This window comes from Trichogramma pretiosum, unplaced genomic scaffold, assembly GCF_000599845.2.
Source record: "Trichogramma pretiosum strain Unisexual culture from Peru unplaced genomic scaffold, Tpre_2.0 scaffold21, whole genome shotgun sequence".
Taxonomy (NCBI): Eukaryota; Metazoa; Arthropoda; class Insecta; order Hymenoptera; family Trichogrammatidae; genus Trichogramma; species Trichogramma pretiosum.
Window position 1 is genome coordinate 464,529 of NW_019640940.1, and position 26,018 is coordinate 490,546.

Consider the following 26,018-nt stretch of genomic DNA (forward strand, 5'->3'; position numbering starts at 1 on the left):
TCGCGGTCGCGATCGGTTAATATTCGTTATAATTGCACTGCCGAAGAGCATATATAGTGGCATTTCTGTGGGCACAAAAAAAAGAAGAAGAAGAGGAGGGAAAAAAAACCTCCGAGTCCCACTGCTATACATGTATAGAACGGATTCCAATGCTGATCGAGCAAAAAATCACTCGACGCGCCGACAATTAATCGCGCGAGCGCAGTTAAACTCCTTTTTTTTTGTGCGCGCGTCCATGTGAGTAAGTCACAATATATCTATATACGTATACAGCATTGCGTAGAGACAGCAGCTCTGTCTGTCTCTCCCTCTCTCATTCATGAATGAAAACGACAAACTCGATTCTTGCGCTCACCCGTTTAGCAACACAACATTAGCACACGCGTGACTTTTTGCTCGCTGATCGCTCGTGGATTCGTCCGCGCAAGCTCATCTCTTTCGTGCAGCAAAGTTAATTCAGTCTCTAATAAACGCGCCCCAATAGATAATAATGTGTACTGTACATGTCGATGTGTATTATATATCTTTGTGTGTGTGTGTGTGTTGTACGAACGATCGCGCGAGTTCATAATAAGCCGGAGCAGTAGACATCTCGTTACGTTCGACTGCTTATAATATATATACGTATGCCGCTGCTGCCGATGCTCTAGGCCTGTCAGCGGCAACGTGAAGCAATCTCTATCAGTTCCATTCTCGTTTTTCACGATACAATACATAAATAGTATAGTGTAGTTATATATCGAGACGCGATTGGCTCTTCTCCGCTGCGCCGATCGATCGTGCGTCGATTCTATTTTTAGCCGCGGTGCACACACACACACACCATTCTCATCATCATCATAATATATCTACATGTTCTTTTTTTAATGCAACAATAATAATAATAACAGTAATAATAATAATAATGATATTTTTGACCTCGTACATTGTTATTAAAATTTATTGATGTATTTTTCTTTATGTGTGTTCCACAATCCGCATAAATACACTATACTTATGTTGCTCGCTTTTCGCTCGGACACTATCTGGTCATGTACGTCCATGTCCCTTTATCTTTTCGTCAACTCTCTGTCTCTCTCCCGACAGCGTAGTTTTAAATTTTTCAGATCCGCTATAATGTACAATCAATGAGTTTCCCAGAAATGTCTCGCGTGCGCTGCGAGCGTGTGTAAATAAAGTCCATTCCGCCATTCAACTTTTTTTTGCGCAGTACATTATATGAGCTCTCGCGCGCGGCGCGATATGCACTGCTGTTCGATGCACGCGCGCGCGACTCTAGTAGCTAGTAGCTGTGCTGCATTATACTTATGTAATATTTGTATACATACAGCACGAGTCGATTGAAAAAAAAAATGAAAGATAAAAAAAAAAAAGAAAACTTTGCTCGCTGTGTGTGTCGTTGTTTTTGTGATTGCTGCTCCGTATTACGGGCTCAAGACCAATAAGTGTGTGTGTGCGAGAGCGAGCGCGGCTCACGCAAGCACGCGCGTCGTCGCGCACGCAACAAATTGCCAACGACTCGAGCAGCGTAATTCAGAAGCACACTGGAAAAAAATGAGCTTAAAATGAGTGTAAGTGTTTGTTTGTGTGCCGCTCGAACAAGAGAGTCGAGAGAGCGAGAGAGAATTTTTATTGTGTTACACTATATCGACTGACTGTTGTCGTTATTGTGCAGCTGTGATGCCTTTACAGCGTATATAGCGGCGCATACAGCCGCGCACAGCGATCATGAATGAAAAGTCGATGACCAACTTCATTAATGCTCTTAACGAAAGCCTGACAAATGGCATATAGACACGCACCGAGCGCGCGCTAATGTACTACTATATACATAGTACTATATAGCTCGGAGCTGCGCAGCGGCAGAGACTCTCGAGTATGTGTATACAAATGCGGAGTAGTGGAGTGAGCGAAAAACGACAATGTGTATGTCTGTGTGTATGAGCGTGCGCGCGTCATGAGTATATCGTTGGCTTTTTTTCACAGACACGTGAGTGCCATGCGCCTGTGCATATACACAGTTGTTGTTTTTTTTTTCTTTACTTATTTCTTAACCCGTGCATACGCGCAGCGAGCAAAACATCGAAGAAAACGAGAGAGAAGGAGAGAAAGAGTTTGCCACATGGCTGAAGCTTCGAGAGGCACATGAATTAAAGACGTGTTAGCTGATTTCTTTGTTGCAATACGTGCGTATTCTTGTTCCCTTTTTACCGATGCTGCTGCTATGCTTTTTAACCCCGCGTGTACACTCTATATAAAACTGCAACAAGCCGCTGCTGCTGCACGAGAGAGAGAGAGAATAAAAATCGAAAACTATTTAAAGCGTCGATCAGCGTCGTTATTTTGACGACTCTCTTTTCGCTCTCTCACTCTACTCTCGTCTGACTATGTATCGTGCGCGCGCGGAAAGAGAGGGACATTGCAATGAGGCAAAAGCTGCTGCTGCCGCTGCAGCGCGTGAACTTTGTACTTTGGCGCTGAGTGAAACGGCTGTGCTGCTCTGCTCTATAGCTAGCTAGCATAGCTAGCTGCTGCTGCTGCTCTCGCTCGATGGGTTGAACGCTCTCTCTCTGTACTACTACTAGTACTTTGTACCGTTGTGCCCATTGCGCGTCGGTTTATTTACACACACGCGCGACGACGACGACGATGCGCGTGGACGACAGATTTATAATGTCGCAAGTTCACTGATCGATTCGCGATTCGCTTTTCTATGTATGATTGTTGCTGCAAGCACGCGGGCGTTCGAGTCTGAGTGTTGTTTAAAAGGTATGAAAAAAATAGTATCGATGCTTTGCAAGCTTTATTGCACAAATTAACTGAACGATCGTTTTTTCGCCTGATTCACTTTCAGTCGCAGTAATTGTTTTTTTCTTCTTTTTTTCACGACTCGTCTACCTGAGATTCAATATATATCGCATACAGCGCGAGGAGAGATACGCGCGCATAAGATGTTAGTGTGTGTGGACTTTATAACTCTGTCCGCGCGGTGTATAACGCCGAAGAGTATAGGCAAATAAAGCTTTTCATGGTACACATGGCTGCTGCTGCTACCGCTGCATGGCTGCGTTTATATGCACTGCCTATATAACCCTACGGTCTAGAGCTATTATACCCATCGCACAATGGCTCTCTTGAACGGGATAAATCCTCTCCTCTCTTTTCTCTCTCTCTCTCAAGGCTCACTCTCTCGCTCTATCATATATGTAGCCACGTAATCGCGTACGCGAGCCTCAATTCGAAAAGGATTAGCGCGCACGAGAGCTGCTGCTGCTGCTACCGCCGCCGACGCTTCTACGTACTATCTATGGAAGGAGAGCTTGCGACGCGCCCTTCGACCCAGTCCCGGCGAAAAGCTCCGCAAGGGCCGCCGCCACCAAAGGCTATAGGGTGGAGGAGAAGGGTAGGGGAAATTCTCATATGAGAAAAGAGTCAAAGTTTGCCCGCTGCTTCTGGGATTTTCAACTATAAACGATTATTGCGACGAGCTGCTTCTGTCTCTGCCTCTCTCTTTGCGCGCGGCTGTCGCGTTATATTGAGGGCGAGTAGTCGCGCGTATTATAAGAGTCTGCGAGAGATAGAAAGCCGCCAAACTTAAATTCGCGTCCTTTTTCATCTCTCTCCTCTGTCTTTCCAGCAGCCAACGCACACACGCGAGCGCACACGCCCACGCACATTTATAAACGTTCATAAATGCACAGAGCGATCAGTGTGCGTGTGTATATGAGTGTACGTAAGGGCAGAGGCGCGCGTAAAGTCTCTCTCTCTCTCTCACTCTCCGCCTATATACGCACGATATAACGATCGAAGGACTGTGCGAATTTCACCCAAGTCAGCAGCAGCAGCAGCAGCGGCGCGGTGGTGGCAACGGCGGGAGCAGCACGAGCAGCAGCAGCAGCAGCAGCAGCAACAGCGCAGTAACAACATTGGGTTCAACGTACTCTGGGAGCAGCAGCAGCTACAAAGCCCGCCAGAGTGAGAAAGACAGAGGGAGAGAGAGAGAGAGAGATCGAAGCGTGTGGTGCTGTGCTCTGCAGGAGCAGCAGCCAGCCAGCCAGCCACGCAAGGGGAGGCGAGGAGCGAGCGCGCGAGGACGTAGCCGCTATATACTGCTATATGTATAGGGATATATAGCGCGCCAGACTGCGCAGACAAAATACAGCCACGTGAGAAACGCGAGGGAGCGAGTGAGACGGATAGAAAACATGGAAGCTGCGCACGCAGTTCACGGCGGAATATGCGCTGTATATATACACCACCACCCATCGTATACTATCTGCCTACTACTACTACTACTGCTACTACTACCAATACTACGGGGTTTTACTACCAGTACTACTACTACGCCTACGGATGCTGCTGCTGCTGCTGCTACTACTACTACTACTACGGAAATCGAGGGCGAAAATACGCGGGCTCGGTGCGCGCGTCCTTTCGCAGGGCCACTGCCCTGCGCGCCTCTGCTGCTCTGCCCTTTCTCTCTCTCTGGAAAGTGACGAAGCTCCACGGCTCTATACGGTGTTCTCTCGCGCATGGCAAAGTCTATCCGTCTCGCTCTGACTCTCTCTCTCTCGGCGCGAACGACGCCAACGCCGTATTTCTGCAGTCTGTCTATCTATGTGTGGGTGTGTGGGTGGATATACGTGCATGTGCTATGTACGTATATGCGATGCTCTTCGCGCGCGAGTCTGCTGCTGCTGCTGAATGGGAGTGGATATGGTCGATAGCGTGGCGCTGCCAACGTTAGCTCTCTCTCTCTCTCTCTCTCTTTCGGCGAGCTTGGGGAATCCCCCTTTTCCCCTCGCTCTCTTTCGCTCTGCAGTCTGCAGTATAGTAGTAGTGCACTCTTTCGCGCGCGCGCGCAAACTTCGTTTCCCGACGTTCACGGTCGGCGACCAATGAGCAGGCTCCTCTCGACTACGACGTAGTGTATATGCGCACGGCAGAGCGTAGCTTTCTACTATATGTGTGTACGACGACGTAGCTTAAGGTTGTTGCTGCTGCTGCCGCCGCCACTGCCGTCGTCTCCCGCGTACGCAGCCTCGCCTTGTGCACCTCGTCAGCCGCCCCCGCAGCCAGCAGCAGCAGCAGCGGCGAAGCTCAATCTGCCGAGCTTCTCTCTCTTTCTCGTATACGTAGCTTTTACGCTACGCTGTCTGTCTGTGTGTGTGTACGCGAAAAACTACGCAGAACGACGTAGCAGTAGCAGCCGCAGCAGTAGCGGCAGTGCACAGGGCGCAGTTTCTCCCCCCGATAAATTGTACCTATATATAAAGCGAGGAAGGAGATATATTATTGCGGAACAGAATGTGTAGCGGTGAGTGCAGTGCGCCTCGGCCGACTCTCCGATGCTGACGGTGCGCTGCCGCGGCACTTGATATAGGATGCCGACTTCGCTATCTGCTGCCGCTGCCGCCGCTGAAGTCATAACAGCAGCAGCAGCTGCAACGTCGTTGGAGAAGAAGAAGAAATGCCGCGCGCATGTTATCCTGCAGTAGTCGTCGTCGACTTCCCGACGATTCTTCTCGGCGATTCTTTTGGAGCATGTCTCGTTGGGTGTGCTAGCAGCAGGTTGCTGCACGGCGCGACAGCGAGACAGTCCCGGTGCGCTGCTCTGTATATCAGGATTTTATATTCAACTACGCTACTCCAAGAAAATTAATGATCTATGATATTTTTTTTTTCTAGAAAAAAAAATCTATTCTAACGCATGCTAAGTAACGGCAAAATAAGAAAAGACTATTTTAAAGCATGATTATACGGGCGGGGGGTGGTTTCGCAAAAAGCACACGATCTCGTGCTCATCTCAGTTCTTTTTTTTTTCATTTCCAATCTATGTAATGGTCGAGGATCGTTTAGTTTACGCTACTGTATAAACTATAAACTTCGTGCTGCGTTTTTTTTTATTTGTTCTTCATCTATATTATAATGCTTATACTTATATATCTATTATTATAAATGCAATTCAAAATGTTAATTCCAAATAAATATTCATCTTTTTAAGAATTGCCATTCATTCCTTACGTCAATAAATAATCTGACGTGCTGAATATCATGTAAGTGAGAAAGAAAAAACATCGAACGACGGTCATTTTATATTGACATCGTGATTCAAGTACGTGTGGAGTTGAGCATTAATCTGTTCATAAGTAATTTTACAGATTATTATTTCAAAATGGTTGTTTATTGATTGATTGACTATGCGATTGCGAGACTAGCTTTTTATATGCATACATCACCATGAATTTGGTTCAATTACAATGATAAAGTCAATTTAGTAGCTGGCACGTCTCAAGCATCAAATCGGTAATCAATTTTGGTTCTACGGGAAATGAAATTAATTAAATAAAAAAGGATTCGATGAGCTTACCTGATTTTATTAGTACCAATTGTCAGCCTTTAAGATCTGAAACAATGGCAAAGTAATATCTTTAATATTACTTCAATCTGAATGGTATATGAATATAGATGATAATATGATGAAATAATGATAAGAGTAGGGCAGTTTCAAGCGTAATCGAAGATAAAAAACGGTAAAACGAGAAATATCAGTTTCAGATATTCGTGAGAATTTTTCGTCATTTCCAAGCATTAATGGCACGCAGTTCAATCGGTTTCATCGATGAAACGATTTTCAAGCCAATTACAAGGTTTATTGTGCGCGTTTATCTCGTCACGCTTATCTGTGTAAAAACTTGACTGACTTATTACAGAAAACTCATAGTTAAAGGTCATTGTCGTCGGACTTGTCGATAACTCTCTGCTGCTTTCATGCCGTTGCCGTTGCTGCTTGCAGGGGGGGAGTGAAATATATAGATACGGTATAGTAGTTCGCTCGCAGTTTTAAGAAGTCGAGTAAGCGCGCGCGCGCGGGGGGGGGGGGGGNNNGGGGGGGGGGAAATCACATCGCGATTCGACGTAACTGATATACATCTCGTCGACGTCGACGACGAATTTCAGAATTGAAAGCGAAGTTTATACTCGCTTTTTCGATAAGCATTTGCAGCAGCAGCAGCAACAGCGGCGAATGCGCTTACTGCTTCCGGCTACACAAAAAAAATCTTTTGGAAGACGGAAGAGCGTGTCTGATTCGCAAAAAAAAAGGTATAAAACGAAATCGTACACGACCCTTTTTTTTGGGTAAGAAATAAAAGAAAAGCTCGAAAGCTGCTTCTTCGATATTTTCCATGAGAAAAAAAAGTGAAAAAATCGTATTTATTGTTATACGCACGTAAAGCGCGTATCTGTGACGATATAGACAAGACGCGAGGGCGCAGTGAATATAAGACGTGCGAATTCTGACAATTGTGTCTTACTTTATGGTCTTATTTGCAGACGCAGATATACCAATGCTGTGTGTGTGTGTGTGTGTATATATAATACATAAATGTGTTGCTGTATATATACCGAGAAACAGAGCCTTCACGCGAGCTCCTTTAATCAGAAGTCCTGAATCACGCGTTTATATACGAGAGCGCGAAACGGCGCGTTATCTCACTCCGGGGCGCGTATATAACACACGTATATACAATGCATAGACATAAGAGAGAGAGAAAAGCAGCGCATCTAAGCACATCCACGAGGCGCGAATATAAGCACGAGCAGAGTGGTGAGCACACGTGTCGTTTTATACGTATATAATGCACACATTCGCAGCTGCTGCCGTTGCAGCCATGATTATACACAACACATGTATATAGAGCCGAGCTGTTCTCAAAGGGAAGGTGGGAGGTAAGGTGGGAGTCAGCAGCAGCAGCAGCCTATGCGCGAGATAAGCGACCGATGACACTTGTCACAATCGCTTATACAGTACCGCCGAGCGCGAAAAGAGACGCATCGCCTTGAGGGACATCGTGTGTTGCTGTATATACTCGAGAGAAGCATATATAGAGAAGCCGAGGGAAGAGTAAGTAGTGAGCCCTGGCCCCGCGTGCACGTGCATAACGTACCACTATACGTATATGATGGTGTGTGATGTATGTTGCTTTTTGCTGCTGATGCTGCTGCATATCGCGTATGTATGTAGCTGCAAATGTTTTTTTTTTTCGTTTTCCATATACACACGTAGCGCAGTTGACGCATCCGATACGAGCGAGTATTGATTTTTCACTCGTTCGCTCTCTCTCTCTTCTTTTTTTCTTTCCTTTTTTTTTATGTATAAAGTATTATCGACTTGTTGTTTTGAAAGTTCTCTCTCACTCGTTCTCTCTCACTCACTCTCTCTCTCTCTGTATACAGTCGCGCGTGTGTGCGTCCACCGTACGGTGGACGAAAAATTCATTTGCGAAAGCTGCGCGCGCGAGTAGAGAGCTTAATCTGATTTGCATGCGAAGCGATCGATTATAAGCTCGTCATCGCTTATACCTGCGCGGTCGGCTGCTGCCCGTCTGCCTGTATATATATCTTTGTAGCCGCGCACTCGTGTGTATATTTTATACATATATCGACGGAGAGAGAGAGAGAGAGAGAGAGATACGTTTGCAAATTATTTTCTATATACATATAAAGTTTCGGATGGAAAATTATCGCTGAATTACTCATTGATATTGAGCCCCATCGCTGCTGCAACTGCTGCAGCAGTCAATGTCCTCTATATACACTCGCTCTCTTTCTCACGAGAGAGAAAGAGAGAGAGAGCTTTAATTTCGTATCGTCCGCAAACGAGCTTGTATAACTGCTCACAGAGACATTGGCGGATGTGGACATTAACGCAGACACACGCGCACGCACGCACGCACACGCACACACACACGGATGAAAGCTGCACTGCACACTGCTACATGGCTGGCTATACACCACCTACGCAAGCATTGCGTTACGCCGCAGCGCGCGAAATCACAGTTGGCAGAAATCCCGTAATGGTGCTTGGTGTGTGCCTCGAGTCGTACATATACAGCAAGAGAAAGAGAGAGAGAGAGAGAGCCTATATAGCGCCATACAATCCAAGAAAGTAACGAGTGCGTTCGGGCGCCAATAAACAGAGCGTTATAAGGGAGAGCAAGTTGAAAATTGTGGTGAATAACAGCCTAGAATTGAGCGAGCGATATATAGAGAGAAAGAGAGAGAGAACGACGGAAAAGGAGAAACGGTATATATTAGATACGATATATAGACGCATGCAAGATTGAAACGCCTCGTGAATGCTCATTGCAATTTTATTGGCCTTCCCACATAATTGATCCCCATTTTATTTTTCTCTTCTTTTTTTGTTGCGCCACCCGCGAGTGACTCTATATATTATAAAAAATACTCTATATATCTTTTTTGCGTATTAAAGTACATACTCCTCGTTTGCAGGGCAACAGCAGCAGCTCGACGAGGTAGAGCTGTTATTACACAATGCAAGTACCATCGTTATTTTATTCGTTCGTATTTAATGTATATCGATACGGTATGTGCCACTTATGAGTACTAGCCTCCGACGATATAGGCGTAATTTCTAATTGTCTCCCGTATGACTCTGCCATCGAACATTTTTTTGTTAAGCGGTGCAATTGCTACACGATCGGGGTTTTCAGCGCTCACGAGCTGTGCCGCAGTCACAGCTCGAGGAGCTTGAGCTTTAAAGTGCGCACGAATTGTGCATCAAGGCTATATTATAAAATGTCGAGTACGTTGCAGTAGTGTCACACACGTACACACACAAACATGGCCATATAATTGCTATAGGTACTACGAGCTAGCTAGTTCACTGCGGGCTTGCAAGGCGATGATTTTATAGCCACTGCAGTAGTATAAGCTACAGCCTCTGCGTATAAGCATCGCAGCAGCGAGCCCACAAGCCCCGTTACATAAGTGTGCGCGGCGCCGTTTATGTGCTGTATATACTACTAGAAGCCGATCAAGGCTTGGAATTCGGCAAAGCACATTGTATATAGTAGCTGAGAGAGAGAGAGAGAGAGACTTTAGAGAGTGGCGGCGACGTAGTCGACGCGCGGTGACCAAATGACCCGAACAAAAGATTTAGCCAGCAGCAAGAAGCGCTTGCCAAACGCCGAACTTGGAGCGTGTCTCTGTCTCTTTACTATAGTGAGTGTCTGTGTGTGTGTGTGTGTGTATACGAGAGCCGAACCGGAAGCGGCACTGTATTCCGCACCGACACAAGCTGCAAACTAACTCGTGTACAGTATACGTATACATTTTTTTATGCAGTGCATTATAACGTATACACACACGCAAGAAAGAAAGAGAGAGAGAAAATAAAATGCCAAGCAGTCGAAGACAATATCTCGCGCTGCCGCTGCTGCTGCTGCAGTACCGTCTCTGTCTCTGGATAAGTGCACAGTGTCCAAATCCGCATCGAGAAAAACCCAGGCGGGCTTATAAATATATTCGACGTCGCAGGGCAGAGTAGTATATGTAAGAGAGCACCGCAAGCACCGCAGCAGCAAGCAGCAGCAGAGTGCACAGACCAATCAAGAGCACCACTACTATCTCACTTGTATAGCGTACTCTATACGAGTAGAGAAAGAGAGAGAGAAAGAGAAAATGCAAAAGAAACGATCGCGAGCTCGGGCTAGACAACAAACGAATTGCTCGAGGGGCGCGCGAGCGATCGTCGTCGTGGCCCGGACAGTTGTACATCTCGTCGTCGTCGTCGTCGTCGTCTCTCGAAAGCTTATAAAGTTTGGCCCGTGTGCGTATAGAATAATAACAATAATAATACACACGCACAATAGCCGCGCGGCGCGAGTTCGAGACTCCGCTGTACTGTTATACCGCTGCCGCTGCACGTTTGTGTGTATCAATGTGCCTTAAATATATACATATAGGAGCTTTGATACTGTGTGCGCCGCGCGCGCACGCCGTATTATAAACGAAGGCGAAATAGTCCCAAGTGAGAAAGAGAGACGCACAGAGAGACGGAGTCGGAGACGGAGACGGAGCAGCAGCACAACTCGTGTGTGCACGTATACGCATGCGGCTTGATCGATAAAACGGCTTGGACACAGACAGACAGACGAACGAGAAACGCACTCGCACACACATATAGACACACACACACACACACACACACACACACACGTATAATACAGAGACGCAGCGACTACGTACATGAATGTACGGAGAACACGTAAGTGTAATATGTATGCAGGCAGTCGACTGGGTTTGTTTATAAATAGGCTTCGCCGAACGATAAGTCCGGCCCCGCGCGCTATACGTGTCTGTGTGTGTGTGTGTGTGTATGTGCGAGGCTCTCGCTCGGTCTCGCGCGCGTTATATACCCGAGTGGCGAATTTGCATAACTATAAAACTATGTGTGACTGTGTGTGTATGTGTGTGTATGCTGCGCTGTCTACTGCAGCCGCAGCATGGTAGTGCTGCAGCACAGCACAGACGACAACGATGACGACACTAGCAGCAGGCAGCTAGAGTACATATAAGACTGTTACTACTGGGCTCAAGAAACGTTTTGCTCCATGCATTCATAATGTATAGGCAGCGTGTGCAACGCTACTTTCGGTGGTGGTGGTGGTGGTGTTGGCTTACTTGGGCGCATCGTCGTCGAGGGGCACATACATAGGGCCTATACGTGTATATATGTATGCACGAAAGCCGAGCTGTGCACACGGGGATTGCTTGTGCTCCGGCTCTCTCTATTAGAAGCAAATAAGAAAAGAGAGATGTCATTCGCAATGTGTTAAGCCGTAATCTTACGTATACGGTATTATATTATCCGTTTATATTAGGTGGAGATACCATGTAAGGCTGCATCGGATGGAAAGGGGAGGAAGAGTGAGAGAGAAACATATCTATGCAAGAGAGAAAGAGAGAGATACAATACGGGCCGCCGCCGCCGCCAAGCGACTGCTATTTTATGATGTGTCTCTTGCTCGCAAGCGACGTATATAGTTATATTATACTGCAGGCTCCCAACGATTATATGCCTTTGAAGCATGGCAGTGTGCAGGGCTAACAGCTCTCCTCGCATTGCTTGCATATATATATACGTGTGTATGTATGTATGTACAATGCGGAGCACACAAGCAGAGAGAGAGAGAATAAAAGCGTAAAAAACGAATGATGTATACAATAATAAAATAATAATAATAATAACAAAGATAATAACAATAACAATGATAATAGTGGTAGAAATAAAATAATACTAAAATAAGGTAAGAACGCGTCGCGAGACGCGACTTACAACTCGACTCCTGCTGTTGTTATATTACATTATAATATAGGAACTCGTGTAGTACGCGCGGAGTCAGTGATGGAGCACGACAACAATGTGAAATTATGTATTCGCGCAGGTTCTGTATAGGAGAGAGAAAGAGAGACGTGTAATCGAGCTGTCACCGCTACTAGACGACGACGACGAGAACGACTATTTCGCCGGCTCGACGACGACGAAAAAAGAAAGTCGACGCTTGTTGCGCTGTTCAGCCAGTCCAATACACACATACACACACAAACACACGCGTTATGCACCTCTTAATACACCTATAGATATGCGCGCGTTGACGCATGCTGCACAGCTCGACGTATTCGACGATTCGTCGTAAAACTTATTCGCATCGTGCACGCGACATCATGTCAAGTAAATAATGCAAGCACGAGCTTGCGAGAGAGTACGAGAGAATTTGATCGGAAAAAGCTGCTCGAGGCGATATTGTTTATAATGCAGATAGAGGGATGATGCCCATCGTTCAAATCATCAATAGAGCTTGTACGCTTAAATGCTCATGAGGGTATTCGATATTTGGCATTCGATAAACGAAAAACCGATTAACGATCGTCGATGATCGTGCCCGCGTGCAGTCACACACGTAGTTATAAAAACTTTTTATTGATTAAATACACAAGGAACGTGAAAAAAATATTTCGTGAATGTTTCGTTCTCACTAACGCGTGATAATCAACGCGCGAGTCGTTGATCTGAGCACGAAACGCAAATTACGCAGGTAAGTGTTACCTCGACCCTCTGCCTATTCTTGTAACGGAGAGTCGAAGCTAACGGAAGCTCTGCAAGCTCAGCAAGGTGTACGAAACACGGATAGAGAATAACCGTTTTCAAAATTACTAACAAAAACAACCACCACCACCACCACCACCCAAGGAGTATTATAACATCAGTGGCGTGTAATACCTAGCTGGCCGTTACATTTGTGCAAATAGCGGAGCTTTTTTCTTGTCTTGAAAGCTTACACGCGCGTGCAGGAGTGCAGGGTCGCGTGCGAGCTTTTTTTTAAATCATAATTCGGCAGAGAATTACAAGAGACGTCGTGGTCACGAAGAAAGAGGAGGAGATAGCTGAACTTAAGACATTTTCGAAAGCAGCGAAATTCAGCTTACATGTATACTACAACGCGATTGCGTGCGACTTTTAGACTCGAATTTTTATTCAAAGTATCACAAGATTCGTAAATGAAAGCAACCATACAATTAAGAGCTCTAACGCGAGCATATTTCGCGTAGATTTCGTAAAGTGTGCTTACGAGCTTTTAGGTAAATTGTATAAGCAGCACAGTGCGCGCCCCCCGACACACAATATGCACGCTGACTGCTGTACACGCCTTTGAGCTTCAGGTGTGTAGTAGCATTTTACTCGTGTGTATTTGCGTGGGCAAGTGCGAGTGGGTACTTCTCGAAATAAATATATATACAACTACGCCGCGGCAGTAGCAGCAGCGCGCGCAAGAGAGAAAGATGGTGGCGTCGGCGGTGGCGGCAACAGCAGCAGCAGCAGCAACGGGGTCGGTGGCAGCGATGCAAGCAGCAGCAGCAGCAGCGCTAGCGGAAGTCAGGAGAGAGCAGCAGAGTACTCGATCGATGCCAGCCAAAACATTGCCACATGCCTCGGCTGGCGGTGCTGCTGCTCCACCGACGCCGCCACCACCACCACCACCGCCACACTACTACCACCATCACCATCGTCGTCGTCGTCTTCTTCTTCTTCTTCTTCTTCTTCCTCGCGCGCGCAGTTCTTGTATATATATATATTCTATATAACGCACTTGTATGCTGACAATGCTCTCTTTCGCTCGGCTGGGGCTCCCCTCCTTCTCGAAATAAGGCACAAATTGCGCGCGTGTGCGGCTCTGTATGTATCGGGCGTTGCGCGATTTTGATTTTTCGAATCAAGCGCGATGACAAACGCAGCAACGAAGAGAGAGAGAGAGAGAGAGAGTGGACGCGTGATAGAAGCGGAAAAATTCGCACACAAACGATTAGCTCGGTGAATGCGAAGCGAACGCAAAAGGAGAGCCTGCGAAAGAAATGTCTCTATTTTCTGCGCGCCTGCTTAACGCCACGGGCGCAAGCGTGTATTATACACACACAAGTACTTCGACCTTTTTACCATTGTGTGTCGCGTATGTACCGCGATACATATAATACTTTCGGACGCACATTTTAAACCTTTAAACTTTCTCTTTTTATCTATTCCGATTCGCACTTAGACTCGGTATTGTACACATATATCGTTGTATATATGTATAGACTTCTGATTGCAACGCGCCATGCCTTCTCTACTTTTGTATCTATCCCCTATTTATTTTTTTTTACTCTGGATCGACTAGTTATAGACTGTCGACATCGTACTGGCGGCGAAGACGTCGACGACGACGGCAACAACGCGTTCTCTCTCTCTCTCTCTCTCTCTCTTGTTCTTTGTCTCGCTCGTGCGACACACAAGAACAACGACACGAAGCCAATATACCAAACGTCGGCCATACGTTTGTTGTACGATCGAGAGAAAAACTGAGCACTGTGGCTTAGTTTTTAGCTGGGAAGGAGAGCACGAATTGGCCGAAGAGACGAGACAAAGCTCTGCGCTCGTTTGACGATTTGGCGATCGGATTGGCCCGGAGAATGAATTTCTTTTCTCATTCGACCCGACAATTTATTATTCATGCTTTTATCAATTTTTTATCTGTGTCAATGGTAACGATCTTACCTTGACGAATCAACGATAATAATATCGCTTGGACAAATTAAAATAGCACGACTTTTGTTGCGCTTACGTATCAAAGTTTTTCCTTATCGATGCAATAGCTCTATGCTAGCGCGAGTTTACAACTCTCGGTATTATACGTACATTCGCGGTGCGAAAATTATGTAAAACGTATACGAAGCGTTCGTGCGAAGTCTCGCGCGCGCGCATGCAGCTGTGCAAGAAGAAGAAGAAGAAAGTGCGAATGCACTGCTGCGCGTGTGGCGCTTTTGCAGCTCGCGCGAATACACGCACTCTTATAAAAGCAAGCGGAGCGAATTCTCACGACGGTCGTCGCGTACGTACATGCAGAAGTCATTTAAATGACCTAATAAACTACTTCTCTCTCTCACACTTATATGTATTTCTCTCACTGTCTCTCTCTTTCGCTGGGGCGCTTTGCACGTAGTACGCGTGTACGAAGTTGTACGTGTGCGTATGTACGTACTGGTAAGTGTGTATACGAAAGAAAAAAATAATATATTTTTTTCGTAAGAAAAATGTCTAAAAATAAATGAGGTTGCAGTGCACGCGCGCTCGCGCGAGATTTTATGCACTCTGTGCAGCTCAGCTGCTGCTGCTGCAAGTTGCGCATTGCTCATGTGCATATGTGCGTGTGTATGCGTGTGCCGCGCCGAGGCTGCGGCTCGGTCATTGTTCGAACGTTAATAATAATACTTTGACGCAACGCGCGCGCGCACGCAGCACAGACGCATAAACGCGCAGTGCATATATACGGTCGCCGCGGAGAAATTATTCGTAAACAATTACGTCGAGTTACAATTGTCAATTTTGTTCAATTAGAATCCAAGCTCAGGCATGAGTGAATTACATATACATACTCGCGTGGTATATGCTAGGCACGCTCGCACACACAGAGACTTGTGCATTCGGTGCACATGGCCCATGACCCAGTTAAGAAGACGACGAGACACACTGTGCTGTGTTGTGCAGCATAGAAGTGCAGCAGCAGCAACAGCAGCAGTGGCGCAGCCAATGCTTCGATTTAACGCTCAACGTCGCAGAGGCAACGGAAAAATTATATCGACAATAATTAGTTTCGCGATCGACGATTTTCACGAGTTTGACGCGCGAGCTCGACACGCGTATCGAGGTGAAAAATGAAAAATCCTACTATAGCGAAAACACGTGTGTGGGATCGCAGTATGATACGTGTCATTAATCATCAAAAGTTGTATATAAGCGAGCTTTTTTCTATGTTTCTCCTGGTTCTCTCTCTCGTTTTTAGGAGATCGCGTCGACACATGTAAAAGAGGATAAAATGACCAGAAAAAAAAGAAACGGGCGCGAGGAGAGGAGAATCGCGTACAACAAGCCCACGCGTTGCAGCAGCAGCACACCGCGCACATATGATAAAGCCCTGGCTGACTCTTTCTGCCTTTTGCGCTACAATGCTTGGGCGCGCTGCAGCACAGCACACACACGAGAACGTGCAGGCAGTCAGGCAGGCAGGCAAGCAACAGCAGCAGCGACGACGACGACGAATCGAGGCCAATTAAATTCCGATTCAGAAGACCATCGAAAGGGGAAAATCCGGCTGCACGGCGCCCGATGTGTGCGCTGTGTGTTCGCACACACTACATATACTACGTACATACATAGTCACACACAAAAGCAGCGGCGCGTAGTCTCTCTCGTTTTGCGCGTCTTTCTCTCTCTCTCTCTCTCTCTCTTTCTTACCCTTTTCGTCTATCGTAAATTGGTGTACGTATACGTATAACACTAACGCGTTTGCTCGCGCGTAGTTTTATATGCATATAAGCGCGAAATAGATACATAATTTTGCAAAATAGCACGTTGCTCGACAGCTACTTATACGCATATTTCAAGTGTGGTAGTGCTAGCGGTAGTAGTTGTATTAGTCGGTATACACGGTAGTTTCGAAAGGAAATCGCTGATTCTTAATGCAGCTACACAGCGCGAGCTATATCGCGATATATGCATATGAGCGGCCGCCGACGAAGTGACCATTCGAGAGCTTGTTAAAATCGATGTATAATACAAGCAGCAGTTTTAATCGCGAAAGATACAGGACGGCGATATATATATTTATAAAAATATGCAATGCGTTTTTAAGTACGCTGTATAGCATATTCAAGACGAGCGCACGTTATATTGCGTACATAGATATAATAATAATCACGACAATAATAATAATTCGTACTCGCGGTATTATAAAAGCTCGCGCGCGCGGCGCAGCCGAGTCTTTCTCACGCTCCGTCTAGACGCGACGACGACGACGACGACGACGACGACCTCGCGGGAGCTTTTAGCCTCCTGTGCGTTCGCTCATAAGCAGTCAGTCGCGCGATCGCGTAGCTGTCTCGCTCGGCTATAGCTTCTTTCTTTCTCTTCACTCGCAGCAGCAGCGGCGCACTGCACTATATATAGGTGTACCGAGCGAAAAATCGTACGGCATAGCTCGGAGTAGTACGGCTGGTGCGTATATATAATACACCGCTGCCGGCAATATGCTTATCAATGAGGAGTGTGTAACGCGCCTCGTCACTCCGCATTGTACGTTTTCTCTCTCTCTCTCTCTCTCTCTCTCTCTCTCTCGTTCTATCTCTCCTTCGTCTAGGCAGAGAGAGAGAGAGAGATGATCGTCAACGTCGACGTCGAGAATAGTGGTAGTAGTAAATCCTCTAACGCGACTGCACTATCTATAGGTATATTCTTTATATATATAGTGGTATATATAACTACAGTGGCAGCGCAGCAAGCATAAAATAATGCGCTCTTTTTAACGTCTACTAGCTGCTGCTGCTGCGTGCCGGAGGATGATTTATATCGCGCAGACCATGACTTTTCGCGATTGAGCTTTTCCTCGTGGATTTATATATATAACGTATCAGGCCGACATCACCGAAGCGGTAGTAGTAGTAGTAGTAGTAGTAGCAGCAGTAGTGGCCGGCACAAACGTGGATAAATTAAGTGCATGGAAACTTGGCTTTTATAAATATATAACCCGGGCAAATATTTGGGCTAAACAACAATTCTCGAGTGAACGCGCGGGGCTCATCTTAGTCGCATCTAATATGGAACTAGCGATGTCGGACGTCCGGACGACGACGATTTTCTTATACCATAGCGTACACGTACGTGTATAATATATAGCGTACACGCATATATTTTAGCTGCGAGCGCAACGCGCAACGTACCGGACTGCATAATCATCGCCCGTTCATCCGGTACTCATTTTTCTCTCTATCTCTCTCTCGCTCTTTCTGTCGTAGATTAAATCGCGCAAAAGAGTCTCGCGCGTGAAAAGTGCAGTGTGCGCAGCATACACACACACGCACACACACACACACACACACGCGCGCGCACGCATCCTTTTGACGTGCCCGGACTGGGAGGGATGACGAAACAATATGCTGCGGAGCGACTTTGTACCCGCTCGCGTGCGTGTCTCAAATTGGAAATGGAACTTTATAGAGAGAGAGAGCGAGAGATCAAAGTTTTGTAAATGACAACAAAGGCTCGGGCGCTCCAAGACATATTGTGTGCCTTGATTTCTACATATTATGTCGCGTATTCGTACACGTACCACACACACACACACATACACGTATCATTATTATTAAACGTGGCTTTTACTGTATAATATCTTCCTCGACGCGCGACGATGAGACAATGTGTGCGTACACTACATGATATTAATCGCGTGTGCGTGTGTCATTCTGTTGTGCTGCTGCGAGCAACAAAGTTGCCACTAGCGAGCATATTTTCGCATTTTTGGGAGACAGAGAGTACAGCGAAGCGGAGTCGAGTAAGCATATATAATAATACGAACGTTGATAGGACGCGCGCGGCTCACATTGTATGTGCCCGCAACAAACATGCTCGTATTATTATATACTCGTTAAAGAAGACGTCAACAAAGCCAAGCGCAACTGTCGCGACTGAGCTCCGCGATAATTGGCCCGTTCGTTACAATATGTATGCTATAATATAATACAATATGTAATACCCTGTCGTTCCATTAGAATGTCTGTGTACGCGCGATATGTAGTGTACCTATTTACGAAATACACTACTTCCCGGCCGTACTCGACGTTTATCGGTCCGACTATACATATAATATTATAACGTAAGAAATTTTTCGTCTTGCGACCAAATTTCACGTCAATTATTATAAATACATTACGTACAGGTACACACGCATACCCACATTTTTCCTCGTTCATTTGCCTCGCACACTACCGGAGCATTAAATTCGACTATACACACGCCGCGCTGTACATATGTTTTTAGATATATATGCTGCTGCTGCTGCTTCTGCTGCCGCACCACCGCCGCATATTATGTACGCCAGGTGAGTACATAATTGTTCGCTCGATAAAACGAGCTGTGCAGCCCGCATGTGTATACGCGCATTCGGATGCGATTATGAATAAATGCGCGCGGACGAGAGAGCTTTTCTGTAGTCATACGAGTGTGCGCGCGTATATAAACATGTTTATGGTACGTTTTAAAATATATACGCGCACAAGCACAGACGCATAAATATGGTTCGATTAACTGTATTACTCGCGTTTACAACGAGATATATATTATATACGCGAAAACGAAATATTGCGTGCAAAAGCGCGCGCGCGCCGAGTGGTTTACACCGCCGTATCGCAGCAACAACAGCAGCAGCAGCAGCCTCCGGAAATGCAAATTTCACACGCGAGAGGAAACGGGGGGTGAAGGGGGAGATTTTCTCTCGATTCACGCGTGAAATATTCGCGCGTGAAAATGAAACACGTGCGGCGGCGCTTCGCCATTTCGGGATTCGCATTTGTCCGAGGAAAATGAGAGACGGCGACGACGGCTCTGCTTCTGCTGCTACTGCGCCTATATACTAGAGTCGCTGCGCCACGAAGAATCCGAGCGCCAAAGTCTCGGAGTCGAGCTTTTTTTTCCTTCTTTCTTCTCTTCTTTTCGGAGACGACGACGACGACGCGGGCCCTTATCCCTTTTTCTTCGGAGTTAACGAACGTGCGGGGAATATCAATGTGCTACTTTATACACATATACACACACGCGCACGCACACGAAGAAGTTGAATTTATTGCCCGAGTAATGTTCGTCATTCCGTTCGCGAACATCAGCAGTAGCAGTGTAGGCAGTATAGTGGCACAGCTGCGTTGAAGCCGCCGGAGTACAGTACAGTATATAGTGTATATAGTACGCGCGCGCAAGAGTATGGAGCCGTAAATTATTTCGTATTTCAAGAGTAAATAAATCAACTTACCAATGTGTCCTCTATTGCAAAGTCTTGACAGGGGGCGAATTCTCGGGGCTCTCTCTCTCTCTCTGGCGACGCGATATCTCTCGCTGCAACAAAAGATAAAATATACCTATTTAAGTATTAATTTTTTGGAAGCATCTAGTAGTAGTCGTAGAAACGTATAACATAATCCAAGCGTATATTATATAGTACCCGCGAGTCTTAGTATGACAGTCGTGTGTCTCGTTAGCGCGATCAAGGGCATATCTGAGGCGAAATTTACCTGAGAGCGTAGCAATATATTTACACACAACCAGCCAGCCCGGCGAGCAAAGAGGACTATTATAACGAGATTTAGCGTGCCTGCTGCGCAACCAAGTCTTCGAAACACACACACAGTACAGAGAGCAATACACGCATCCTCGACTTCTCAGCCTTAATACCGAGTGTGTGTCGTACGTATACATACATACACACACGCAGGAGAACGTCGTGATTGTTGTTATTGTTGTTGTAGTTCGCAAGTGGCCTCGGCTTTCGCAAGTTTCGACCCGAGCGCCGAGAAGCACAGAAACGGCAGCAGCAGCAACGGTCTCCCCCCGGCCCAAAGGGATGTGTCGAGTACCTGCGATGCTCGTCGATGCTGCTGCTGTACGAATATACACACAACTATATAACAGGGGGTGCATACAGCGCACATACACAGCATCACAGAGATAGAGTACACCCACGGGCAAACAAGACAGGAATTAAAGCGTAAACCTTTGTCGGCGTCGTCGTCGTCTCCCTCGTATCGAATTGATTGATAATAGAAATAATTTTCGGAACGGTATACGGCGTTGCACGAGGCGCTCTCGTATTCAAACGTGCAGCAAAAAAAAAAAACGACACGGCGCTAAACTTTCGATTTTATCTATCTACTCGTGCTGCCAGCCGCACTCGCACACACACACAAACACACGCGCGCGTACACATACAAAGAGCTGAGATTATTCATTCGATTACTCACTCAACGCGCGGCGCAACGCAGAGAGCTTCTCTCTCTCTCTATATCCACTTTAAATTAGAATAGCTTTTTCGCATACAGCGCGTGTATATGTATATATGCGTGCATGAGCTAGGCTCTCTGTTTCGTGTATGTTTGTGTGCCTTGTGTACATTTGCGTGCGTACGTGCGTTCTACCGCTGCGTTAGAATATAATATAAGAGGTGACTCGGGGGGACGAAAAAGCCAACGAGGAAAAAGTGGCATATAATACTCATATGACGACCGAGTTCTCACCGCGGCGTGTCCGACGCCTACGCGAGTGCTCTGGAATTTTGTTTTGCTACGCGACGACGACGACGACGACGACGACGACTTAAAATATATAGATATTTGAGAGTCATTTGTGATTTCCTGTCAAAAGGTAAAAAGAGAGAGAGAGAGATTCTCGCTGTGTGAGTGTGACTGTTTTTACGAAAAAAAAAAGAAAGAAGAAATTCTTTTTTTTTCGGCAAATAAGAGAAAAGCAAAAAAGTCGTTAAGCTCGTTAATCGTCGAGGAATTCTAACGGAGAGTATTATATATACAGCTATTATCGTATATCCCATTGAGTGTGCCGGCGAGCTTGCAGAGGTTTAGTATACACTAAATGTTTTTTCGACCGTTGAAGATTGTTTTGAATTTAGTAGAGAGAGAGTGAGCGTAAGAAAAAAAAACGGAAGTCAACAAGCGAATAAAAAAGCAAGTCGAGAATGAAAATAAACGTCGAGCGATTTATCGAAATCGTGATGTAACATGATACGAAATAAGCGCGAGTTGCGATTGTTTTTTTTTTTTTTTTGTAACGTAACATAAAAGTGCTGTACAAAATGTTTTCAATTATTCCGTGTAGCTGCACTTTATTTCATGAAAAAATTCACGTACGAAATGATTTACGCAATTAATTAGAGAAAGAAGCCCTTTCAAAACGCCCATGGAGAAGATTAGCAGGAAAACAAAGTCCCAACTCATTTGTTAATTATTTTCCGTTTTCGCATCACGTACGGCACTTGTGTATAAAACACGCTCTCCTATTAAGGTAAAAAGGCGCACTACCACCACCACCACCAAGAGCCGCTCCGTCCATTCAATTATACATTTTATACGGTATGTGTGTAATATATTTTTCGCATTGCTCACTCTCGCGGCGGCGCGCAATGATCGCTCGATCAAGACGAGCTAAGCTAAAGCTAAGCGAGCCGTATACACGATTACAGTGATCGTTGCCGAGCGATAAGGTAGTCGCGCGCATTTTCATTTTACCTGGGCACACAGACACACAGACACACACACACTTTATAATACGGCGATAAACACGCGCAGATAGTAGCAACAGCTAGGCTCGTGTGGGCTGCTGCCGGTAATTTGGCAAAAGTGACGGACGGCCAAACGTAAGGCCGCAAATATACTCGAGCAGCAGCAGTAAGCCGAAGCGTCCAAAAAAGAGTTGCGGGGATCGCGAGCAAAAGCTGATAACGATAAGACCACGGGAATTCACTTGGGTGAAATTAGCAAACAACAGCAATATCAGACTCGCGGGTACTGACCAAATCATCGCAATTAGTTAAAAATATATATCTTTTCGATATTATAGAGTTTAATAAATGTATATAAAAAGGCATCAATGTCGGCTGCAAGAGTCGTGCTGCGGCGTATATATATAGTATACACCCCGGGAAAACCGGAATCGACTTGCATCAAAGTTCATCATTCGAATCTCGAATAACACAACGGTGCGCGTGGAGCAAACGAAAAAAAAAACGAAAGAGAGAGAGAGAGAGAGAGAGAGAGAGAAGAATGAAAGAAAGGAACGCGTCGCGCGTTGAAAAGAAGTCCGCAAAACAGCGCAAAAAAAACGAGAAAGAAAAAGAGGAAAGGAATAATGAAAAGCGAAAAAAGCGTGATTTCTCTTTCAACTGCAGTATATAAACACGTAGTAGCAGCAGCAGCAGCTTCAGAGTCAGGCAGGCAGTCAGCTATATAGAGCTAGTCACACACATGTTGGAAATTCCCGGGCTTTAGAATAATCAGTGCTCTCGAGGAAGAGAAGATGAACGAAGAGCTTTAGAGCGAGAGAGAGGCGGAACGAAAATAACGCTCGTTGGCGCTCTCTCTCTCTCTCTCTCTCCTCTGCACGCCGCAAAGCGATACTATACTACGGCTGCTGCTGCTGATGCACCGAGCGATGCCTCGCGTACTTCACTGCTGTTATACTACTACTACTACTACTACTACTCATCTCGTACTCGGAGCATATATAAGAGATTTCGCAATGTGTATACGCAAAAAAGGAGCCCAATTCGGTCGAGTACACGTGGACAAAAATCAAAAAGTCTCTCTCTCTCTCTCTCTCTCTCTCTCTCTCTCCGGAGCCCCGCAGACGTAGAGAGAGGCAAAGATGCCATTAACAGGGCGATGACCAAACTCGTGTGTATAATGCACGTATAATACAACGAGCGAGACGATCGCCTGTGCTCGGCGCAGTATATATATACGCTGTATATTAAGCTAAAGGCAAAGGCGCGCAAAAGCAAGTGGTGTGCAAGTGTGCATGACTTACACACGCTGCGCGCAGACAATTGGGCGCTTCTCTCTCGCTCTCTCTCTTTTTCGCTCTCGTCGACGAGTAGTGTAGCATGGAGGAGAGCTGCAGCAGCAGCAGTACACTCAGTGCAAGCTTATATATACTGTATACATATACGCTACACTGCAGCAGCAGCGGCAGCACACGAGCGAACGAGCTGCGCGAGGAATTGTATATCCTGGCAACTCCGCTGCTGCTGCTGCTCATGCCTCGTGTGCGCTGCGCGCCAGTTGGAATGCGATAGGCCCGAGATTGAGAATAAGAAAAGAGAGGAGAGAGAAGCAGAGAGAGAGAAAAAAACCGAACAAAAGGTGAATAATCGCTCGCTTGTGAATTCACTCGCGCTGCTCTGCTGTGCAGCACGCGCGCGCGGGTGAGCGCATGTGTCTGTGTGTGTGTGTATTATAAACATGCAGCATGTCGACAAGGTCTATCCGCGTGCGCGCGAGCGAGCAAGTACCGCTTATACGCAGAAATAAAAAGGAGGAGCACACACACACATACACACAGACACACGGACGAGAGGCCACCGAGCCGACGCGCCGCAGCTTGATGCACTCGCTCGTTCTCTCTATCTCTCTCTCTTTTACTCCGTATGTGTGTGAGTGTATGTACTTGACCTTAAAAATATTCTGCACTGTATGCTGCATCGAGAGTCTCTCTCTCTCTCACTTTCTGTCTTTCTTTCTCGTGTTCGCAACATGAAAGCGCGCAGCCGTACACACATATAACACACACACGCACACACTGCACACGCTGCACACACGAGCGGCTATATTTGCGAAATAATTGGCCAACGGAGGGATCGCGACGGATTTTTTTCTTTCTTTCTGTTTCTCTCTCTCACTCTCTTTCTCAAGCACGCATGTTTGCCTACATATACATTATTATATATACGTACTTTAGTGTCCGATGACCTTACGTATATATGGAATTAGCTCGAGTTGACTATTATATTTCTTTCAATTTTTCGATACTATTGCTGCAAATAAAATAAAAAAAAAGATTGCGACGACGATCTTGGAAAGTTTTTTGCTCGATCATATATATACGAATATTATAACCCGTGCAACGCGCGCACGCTTATACACAAAAGTATTATAACTGCCTCGAATTTCTTACAAAGTATTATAACAACAGCAGCAGAAGCAGAAGCAGCAGAAGCAGCATGCGGCGGATGCGTGGATCATAATCGACGTACAAACATATATATCAAACTTATTTTCGTTTCGCGATAACCATAATCGTAAAAAGCAAGTGCAATTTTTCGAGAGCGAGAGAGAAAGAGAGTCAAGCAGAGAGGTGAGGGGGGGAGGGATTAAAGAGAGAGAGAAAGAGAGTAGCGGCAAAATAAAAAGAACGAAAGAAAAAAAAATCAATTCTAGACCCATGGCGAGCGCGCGGCGAGCTTGTGTGCACTCTGCGAGATATCGAAGAAAACTCAAAGAGTTGAGAAAATATTATAAGAGTGCCGCGGCGTGCATCAGCGTCGAATTGCGGGACTTTGGCGGAAGAGGAGCAGGACGACTGTGCGATGACAACGACTTTATACCGCGCGCGCGCCGCACAAGGAAGCGAGGAGCGAGCGACGAAGCGCCACATGAAAGATCCACTTGAACGACGATGAGTACCTTCTTAAAGCGTCATAATGGAGATGGACGAAAATCTTTCTTTTGCTTTATTGCGATCGGGAAAACCTTTTTCTCGCTTATCGACGACGACGACGACGGCGAACCGCTATATATACGCGCCTCGCTTTTTTGATCGATAATTAATGGCTGATCGTTCGAACGGTTATAATGAATGTCACGTCGAAACAAAGAGCATTTTCGAGTTTATATTATATCGAATCGCGACGCGAGCACCTATACACCTCTCTCTGCGCTCGACGCTCTCGCGCATAATTTCCATTCGCGACTATAAATACATACCTACACACATACGCAAAAACTGGTTATTTAATTCCGCAAAACGAAGCTTTCTTGCATCTTGTTAAATAGGCAGTGAAAATTTCTAAAAATATATTCCCGAGGAATCTTGCGATCATTTGCGCGAACTTCGAGGTACGAGTAAATTTTGTGTGTGTGTGTGTTGTGTGTCGAGCCCCACGAGCGAGCGTACGTACGTTCGCGCGATAAAGAATCCGTATTGTATATGAACGATGGTGCAAATACACGGCAGATACATCAGATGGGAACGATCAGACGATTTCGTTTTTTATCGTCGCTTCGTAAAG

At 46.0% G+C, this 26,018-nt stretch overlaps 1 protein-coding gene across 4 annotated transcripts in view; it reads right to left on the reverse strand.

Moving 5' to 3' along the window:
* LOC106653735 (insulin-like receptor) overlaps positions 1 to 26,018 on the reverse strand; it is a 128,184-nt gene that overhangs the window by 70,764 nt on the left and 31,402 nt on the right. Inside the window, exons 1-3 of one of the 4 annotated variants that reach the window (XM_014373272.2) lie at positions 20,458 to 20,572; positions 20,199 to 20,281; positions 6,371 to 6,406 (exon numbers count right to left, since the gene is read on the reverse strand). The gene's annotated coding sequence lies outside the window, so the exon portion shown is untranslated. Of the gene's footprint in view, positions 1 to 6,370; positions 6,407 to 20,198; positions 20,282 to 20,387; positions 20,573 to 26,018 lie in introns of those variants that run through there. The other 3 variants (XM_014373274.2, XM_023457865.1, XM_023457866.1) reach the window with 3 other exon arrangements.